Genomic DNA, 8,426 nt, shown 5'->3' with positions numbered 1-8,426 from the left:
CATTGTTTATTCCTAATAGAATCAAAGTACTAGCTATTGCTAGTAGAATCAAAGTACTAGCATCATGTTTAATAAGGAAATAACTACAGTGGCTTAAACACGGAGGCTTGTTTTCTTATTGAGGGCTTCCCTGGTGGTCCTGTGGTTAAGAATCATCCTTGCAAAGTAGGGAAAACCAGATTGATCCCTGGTCTAGGAGGATCCCACATGCCCTGCAGCAGCTAAGCCAGTGAGCCACAACCCACATGCTGAGGGACTGTTGCTAAGCTAAGAGCCAGGATATGTAGGAGTTTCTGCTGCAAAAACAAAAACACCCCTCCCCTCCATGTCATCAAGAGATTACTTCTAATCACAAAAGCAGACATCTCAAGTTAATGATTTTAGTGCTTTTCTATGTATGGGAAAGGTGCCAGAGTCTGGACTCTGAAATAATTCCTGATACACATCTTAAGTATCGAGGACCAATATCCTGTGTTGTTTGTTTTTTTCAACTCAGAATTCCCCTCAGGGTACACCGTAGAGGCAGCTGCAATGGTTGATGGCTTTATCACTGCAACATCATTTGTTTATGGAAGTGGCAAGTGACAGCCTTAGTCCACAGTGGTATAAGCATCACAAAGTCATTAGGGACCTAAGCTCCAACCAGTGCTAAGTCACCACCCAAGGATGTACTCAACATTATGTTATGAGCTTTAGCTGCTGAAGTTCTAGGCAACAGAAAGGGAGTTGGGGGGAGGAAGGAATAAAGGAAAACTGCCGAGTTCTTAAGGTTTCCTGGAAGTTTTATGTGATATTTTAATTCACATCCTATTGGTTATTTAGTAACATGGGCACACCTAGGCCACACCTAGGTGCAATTTATTTTAATTCTCAATGTTACCTTTTCAGAATTCAAACAACAGAAGGTGGAAAGTCTTCCCACCAGCCCTTCTAAGAGATACTAGTTCCTTGGAGATATTCTAGACATTTTAAAGCAAATGAACAGTCCATACTTCCCTTTTTTGTTGTTTAATGTAACTTGATGGCAAAAGGAGAAGCGGGTGGCAGAGGATGGATGAGATGGTTAGATAGCATCACTGACTCAAGGGACATGAATTTGAGCAGACTCTGGGAGATAGTGGAGGACAGAGCTAGTAAACAATAGATGACTTGGTGATAATGCCATTATCAGTATGAACTGAACAGAAAAAAAGAATAGCTCCCGCTCGCGTCTCTGACAGCAGATGGTATCAATCACATGTTGAAAGTGCTTTGTATTAAAACTGGCACGTGAACTTCCTGATCACTTCCATGTACCTCCGGCCTCTCCCTTCCACTGACCCCATTCCTGTGGGCAACAGAGGTTGAGATGGTTGGATGACATCACTGACTCAATGGACATGAGTCTGAGCAAACTCCGGGAGATAGTGAAGGACAGGAAGCCTGGTGTGCTGCAGTCCATGGGGTCGCAAATAGACACGACTGAACAACAGACAGCAACAAAGACTGCTGAAGTCTTCCCTGCAGCTCTCCCTTGCATGGGAGAGAGAAACAAGGATGGGTTTTGGAGTCAGGTTCAGTTTCTAGTTTCTTGCCATCTTGGGCAAGTTACTTAACAACTAGGCCTCAGTTTTTATATTCTAAGTGATAAAAATGTTAAAAATGTACTTCATAGTTTTTGGTGAGTATTTAATAACAAAATACCAGACCTGATAGGTACCCTTTATATGTGTGTATGTGTGCTTAGTCGAATCCGACCGACTCTCTGCGACCGCATGGACTACCTGCTAGGGTCCTCTGTCCATGGAATTTTCCAGTCAAAAATACTGGAGCAGGTTGCCATTTCCTACTCCCAAGGGATCTTCCCGACCCAGGAATCAAACTGGAGTCTCTAGTGCCTCCTGCATTTCACCTCAAATCGCCTCATCTAAGATTTCTCCTTTTTTAATTTACTGCCTTAACTTGTGGTTACTTCCACTTTGTCACTATATTCGTTTCAAAACCTCCCCTGCTCTTATGGAAACCAATGAAATTTTGCTAAGGATACTAATAACCTAATATTTGCAGAGACAGCAAAAAAAGATTGCATTTAATAAAAGCTGACCATCTCTATATCAAGATTATCAGCTGCAGGAAATCGAAAAAACTCAAAGTAACAGGGGCTTAAGCAATATTTAGATCTATTAGCTTCCCGACACCCTTGAACAAGGTTGGATGACTCAACAGAAGTGTATTGTCTGGCGGTTCTGGAGGCTAGAAGTCTAAAATGAGGACCATGCTCTTTCTGAAACCAGTAGGAGAACCCTGGGGGTCTGGGACAGTCTGGCCTTGCCTAGCTTGTAGCTGCATCACTGCAGTCTCTGCCTTCGTTGTCACTGTTCTCCCCGTGTGTACTTCCCACGACCGTCCTGTAAGGATGCCGATCTTACTGGATTAAGGACTCACCCTACTTCAGTATGATCTCATCCTAACCTGTTACATCTGCAGTGATGCCACTGCCAATTAAAGTCACATTCAGAAGGACTAGGGCTTAGGATTTGTACCTCCCTGGGGGGGTGGGGGGTGGGGGGAGACACAGTTCAATCCATACGACTTGCAAATTCAAGAACCGCAAAGGTAGTGGACCTAGGACTGGTGTGCAGTCCATGGTCAGGTCCCTGCTGCTGCTGAGTCGCTTCAGTCGTGTCCGACTCTGCCACTCCAAGACGGCAGCCCACCAGGCTCCCCCGTCCCTGGGATTCCCCAGGCAAGAACACAAGTGGGTTGCCATTTCCTTCTCCAGTGCATGAAAGTGACAAGTGAAAGTGAAGTTGCTCAGTCATGTCCAACTCAGCGACCCCGTGGACTACAGCCTACTCCTCCGTCCATGGGACTCTCCAGGCAAGAGTACTGGAGTGGGGTGCCATTGCCTTCTCCGGGTCAGATACCTAGATGTCTTCAATCTTGTCCTGCCATGAGTGACTTCATTCCTAAGAACACTCAGTGAGCCTCAAGATAGGTCAATAGAAGTTACCCAATCTGAATAACAGAAAAAACAAGAAAAATATAAAGCTGCAGAGATCTGTGAGACACAATTAGGTGTATGGTGACCAAATACACACCAACATATACATAATGGGAGTCCCCAAAGGACAAGTGGAAAAAAGGGGCAGAAAAGAAGTTGGTTGAAGAAATAATATCCAAAGCCTTCCCAAATTTGCTGAAAAACATTAATCTACACATCCATAAAACTCAACAAGCTTCACGTAGCATAAAGTCAAAGAAACCCAGACCTAGACACATTGTAGCCAAATTTAAAAGCCAAAGATAAAATTGTGAAAGCCTTTAGAGAAAAATGACTTACCACATACAGTAAGCTCATAATAGATTAAGAGCTGACTTCTCACTGGAAACAATAGAGAAGGCAGTGGGATGACATTCAATGGTCTGAGTAGGAAAGAATTCTCTATCCAGCATTACTGTCTTTCAAAAATGAAGGTATAATAAAGATATCCCTAACTAAAGGCAGATAATTTGATGCAAGCAGATTTGTCTTGTGAAAAAAAGCTTTCTTAAAGTTCTTCAAGTTGCAATGAAGTGAACAATAAGTCTACATGAAGAAGCAAAAAATACTGGTGAAGGTACTTTTAATTAAAAGACAATTGCACAAAACAATAAGAAATGTCGTGTTTATAACAAACATACTATCTATGATAACAGGAGCTCAACAGAGAGGGCAGGGAGTAGAACTCTACTGAAGCAGGGTGGTGGTGGTTCATGTTGCTCACTAAGTCATGCCCGACTCTGTGACCCCATGAACTGTGGAAAAGACAGATATTGCCAAAGTCAAGAAATAAAGAGGGGCAATTACTACCAATTCTACAGAAGTTAAAAAGGATTATAAGGGAATGTTATAATTTTTTGCCAACAAATTTCACAGATTAGATGAAATGGACAAATTTGTAGAATTTCTCAACATACCAATGGATTTAAGAAGAAACAAAATCTTAATAGATCTATAATAAGTAAAGAAGTTCTTAATAGATCTATAACAAGTAAAGAAGTTGAATTAATAATTTAAAATCTTCGCACAAAGAAAAGTCCAGGCCTAGATGGCTTCACTTTGAATTTTGTCAGCTATTTAAAGAAGAGATGTTACAATCTTTACAAACTCAGAAAATGGAGAAGGAAGGATCACATCCCAGACCATTCTATGAGACCAGTGATATCCTTAAGCCAAAATTAGACAAAGATCACAAAACGATATTACAGGCCAATTTCCCCTGTGAACATAGACATGAAAATCCTCAACAAAATATTGGCAAAGCAAATCTGGTAACATAAAATAGTAATACCCCATGACTAAGTAGAATTTATCCCAGGAATGCAAGATTGGTTTACCATCCAAAAAACCACTGCTGTATAGTTATACATCATATGAATAAAACAAAATCACACTATTTATAAAATACAATATTTTAACATACTGATAAAAGATAGGAACAGAACGAAACTTCCTCGACTTAAAAAAAGGGCAACTATGAAAAACGTACAACTAGCATCGTACTTCATGGTTAAAGACTGGGTGCTAAAGACAGATCCTTAGAAGGATGTCTGTTGCCACTTCTATTCAACACTGCACTGAAAATTCTAAACAGCACATTTACTAGTTGGAAAAAAGAAAGACATCCAACCTTGAGAGGAAAAAGGAGTTTTCATTTTTTCATGATTCTGTATGTAGACAAATCACACACACACATACAGAAAGACAAAAGAAAAGACAGTGCTAAGTCATGTCAGACTCGCGACCCTGTGGACTGTAGCCTGCCAGGCTCCTCTGTCCATGGGATTCTTCAGGCAAGAATACTGCAGTGGGTTACCATTTCCTTCTCCAGGGGATCTTCCCAACCCAAGAATCGAACTCAGTTCTCCAGCATACATATAGACACACACATACAGACACACAAACTAGAACTGAATTTAGATGTTCAAGAGGTACGAGAGAATCATACAAAGATCAAGTGTGTTTCTAACACAAGAAACAATATGAAAATCAAGAAAATTTCATTCACGATAGTATTAAAATGAATGCTTTGGAATACATTTAGCAAAAGAAGTAGAAGACATTTACAATGTACAATGTTTGACTACTACTGTTCTTACTAGGGGACAGCTGTAATGTGGAGACATTTTTGGTTGTCACAGTTTGGGGGAGGGGATGCTATTGGCATCTAGTGAGTAAAGGCCAGGAATGCAGTTAAACATTTTACAATGCATCGGACAGCCCTCCACAACAAAAATCTGGTGCCAAATGTCAATAGCACCAAGGTTGGAAATTCTGCTCTAAATTAATGGAGAGGCATTTCATGTTCATGGATTTGAGACTCAACCCTGTCAAGATGCCAGTTCTCAAATGGGTCTATAAATTCAATATCATCTCTATTCTAGCAACTTCTGCAGTAGAAATTGATAAGCTGCCTGTAAGATGTATATGGAAATGCAAAGGGTATGGAATAGCAAAACAATTTTTTAAAAGAATAAAATGAGAGGACTTACATTACCAGATTTCAAAACTTACTGTAAACTACAGAATCAAGACAGTTTGGTATTGGTACAAGAATAGGAGTATAGATGATGGAACAGAATTAAAGTGCAGAAACCCTTATATTTATGTCATTTGATTTTGACGAAGATCTAAAGGCAATTCAGAGGAGAAAGAAAAGTCTATTCAACAAATGGTCCTGAGAGAGTTGGAGTTGTATCTGTGTGTCAGTCACTCAGTTGTGTCCAACTCTTCGTGAACCTGTGGACTACAGCCCACCAGGCTCCTCTGTCCATGGGATTTTCCAGGCAAGAATACTGGAGTGGATTGCCATTTCCTTCTCCAGAGAATCTTCCCAACCCAGGGATCAAACCTGGGTCTCCTGCATTGCAGGCAGGGAGAATTGTATATCTGCATGCAAAAAGAAAGAAAAAAGAACTTAGACCTTTACCTCATATCATACACAAAAAATGAATTCAAACTGGATCATAGATCTAAATGTAAGAGCTAAAATTTTTAAACTTCTAGAGAAAAATATAAAAGTTTATGATTTCTGGTTAAGTGAAGATTTCTTACATATAATATCAAAAGTATAATTCATAAAATAGAAAAAGATAATGGAATTTATCAAAATTAAAAATGTATGCCCCTCAAAAGACATCATTAAGAAAACGAAAAGACAAGCTATAGATTGAGAAAAAATATTTGCAAACCACACCTCTAATTCAGGAATTACATACAGAATACCTAAATAGCTTTGCAGTTCAATAATATGAAGACAGACCTTCCCCAGTGGCTCAGAGGTAAAAAATCTGCCTACAGTGCCGGAGACTCAGGAAGACAGGTTTCAATCCCCAGGTTGGGAAGACCTTCTGGAGGAGGACATGGCAATCCCTCCCTCCGAGAAAAGCCCACGGACAGAGGAGCCTGGAAGGCTACTGTCCATTGGGTCACAAACAGTCAGACACGACTGAAGCGACTGAGGATGCACGCAATATGAAGATGCTGCTACTGCTGCTGCTAAGTCACTTCAGTCGTGTCCGACTCTGTGCGACCCCATAGATGGCAGCCCACCAGGCTCCCCTGACCCTGGGATTCTCCAGGCAAGAACACTGGAGTGGGTTGCCATTTCCTTCTCCAATGCATGAAAGTGAAAAGCGAAAGTGAAGTCACTCAGTCGTGTCCGACTCTTAGTGACCCCCATGGACTGCAGCCTACCAGGCTCCTCCGTCCATGGGACTTTCCAGGCAAGAGTACTAGAGTGGGATGCCATTGCCTTCTCTGAATATGAAGATAAGCAATGCCAATTGAAAATGGGCAAAAATTTTGAAAAGATAGTTCACCAAAGAGGAGGTAAGAACCGCTAATAAGTACATGAAAATGTGTTCAATATCATTAGCTGTTAGGGAAATGCAAATTAAGGCAACAATGACTTACTACTACATACCAAATGGAACTGGAACCCTCATACCTCATTGACTGTAATGTAAAGTGGTATGGGGGATAAGTTTGGCAGTTTCTTTAAAAATTAAACATAAATCTGTCTTATCATTTAGCAGTTCCACACCTAGGAATCTATTCAAAAGAAATGAAAACATGTCCACACAAAGACATGTAGTGAACAGTCACAGCAGCATTATTTCTAATAGCCTTTAATTGGCTGCCAGGTCTTAGTTGTCATATATGGGATCTAGTTCCCTGACCAGGGATTGAACCCGGAACCCCTGCATTGGGAGCACAAAGTTTTAGCCACTGGACTGCCAGGAAAACCCCTCTAATAGCCTTAAACTAGAAACAGCATAAATGTCCATCTACTAGTGCATGAATAAGCAAAATATGTCATATCCACACAATGAAATACAACTCAGCAACATAAGGGAACAAACTTTATACTTGGTGAAAGAAGCCAGATGCAGAAGACTACGTAGTGCATGATTGCACGTGTCTGAAATGTCCAGAAAAGGTAAAAATATAAAGACAGAAAGCACATCAGTGGCTTCCTAGGGCTTGGGGTGGGAGCAGAGATTAAGTGCAAACAAGCAGGGAGGAATTTTTTGGCTGATGGAAATGTCATTGTGAAGGTAGCACACCTTGTTCAATTTGCTAAAAATCGTTGGATTGTATATTTGAAGTGAGTGAACTGTATGCCCTGTAAGTTATTAAGCAATAAAGCTTTTTTTTTTTTTTTTTAAACTTCATCTCCCTGGGGAGGAGAGGGGCATAGGGCAATTACAGGTACCCAAGGCTTCTGAGCATGCCGCGGGACTAGATCAGTTTGCTTCAGGCGAGCGTTATCACCTTTCCTATTAATTTGCAGATTTAGGTTCTTAGCTATATAGTCTTCAGGAACTACTGTATGCACTGAATTGGAGTATGCCTGGGTGAGAACAGATAGATGGCAAAATTAAGCACAGTGTAACCAAAGGATGCTTTTGTTTGCTTTATAAATTTTGAATCCTATGACAAAGGAGGCCTTCCCAGATACCTTTTCTGAGGTATCACATTGCTTTAAGCTAGAGGAAACTACCGAATGGGGAATTCCAGACCTTTGTGTCTCAGGCCATGGACAGGAGGCCAGCGTGGCTAGAACAGTGAGACAGGAGCTGGAAGCGTGGTGGGCAGAGACCAGGTCATGTAAATTCGTCTGCCCGCTTTGGGAAGGCACTGAAGGACGGCAAAGAATTCAGGTTTTCGTAGCAGGCTTCGGTTCGGTTCAGTCGCTCAGTCGTGTCCGACTCTTTGCGACCCCATGAATCGCAGCACGCCAAGCCTCCCTGTCCATCACCAACTCCCGGAGTTCACTCAGACTCGCGTTCATCGAGTCAGTGATGCCATCCAGCCATCTCATCCTCTGTCGTCCCCTTCTCCTGCCCCCAATCCCTCCCAGCATCAAGTCTTTTCCAATGAGTCAACTCTTCGCCTGAGA

The sequence above is a fragment of the Capra hircus genome, chromosome 25, assembly GCF_001704415.2.
Source record: "Capra hircus breed San Clemente chromosome 25, ASM170441v1, whole genome shotgun sequence".
NCBI classification, from domain to species: domain Eukaryota; kingdom Metazoa; phylum Chordata; class Mammalia; order Artiodactyla; family Bovidae; genus Capra; species Capra hircus.
This window is presented reverse-complemented; position numbering follows the sequence as displayed.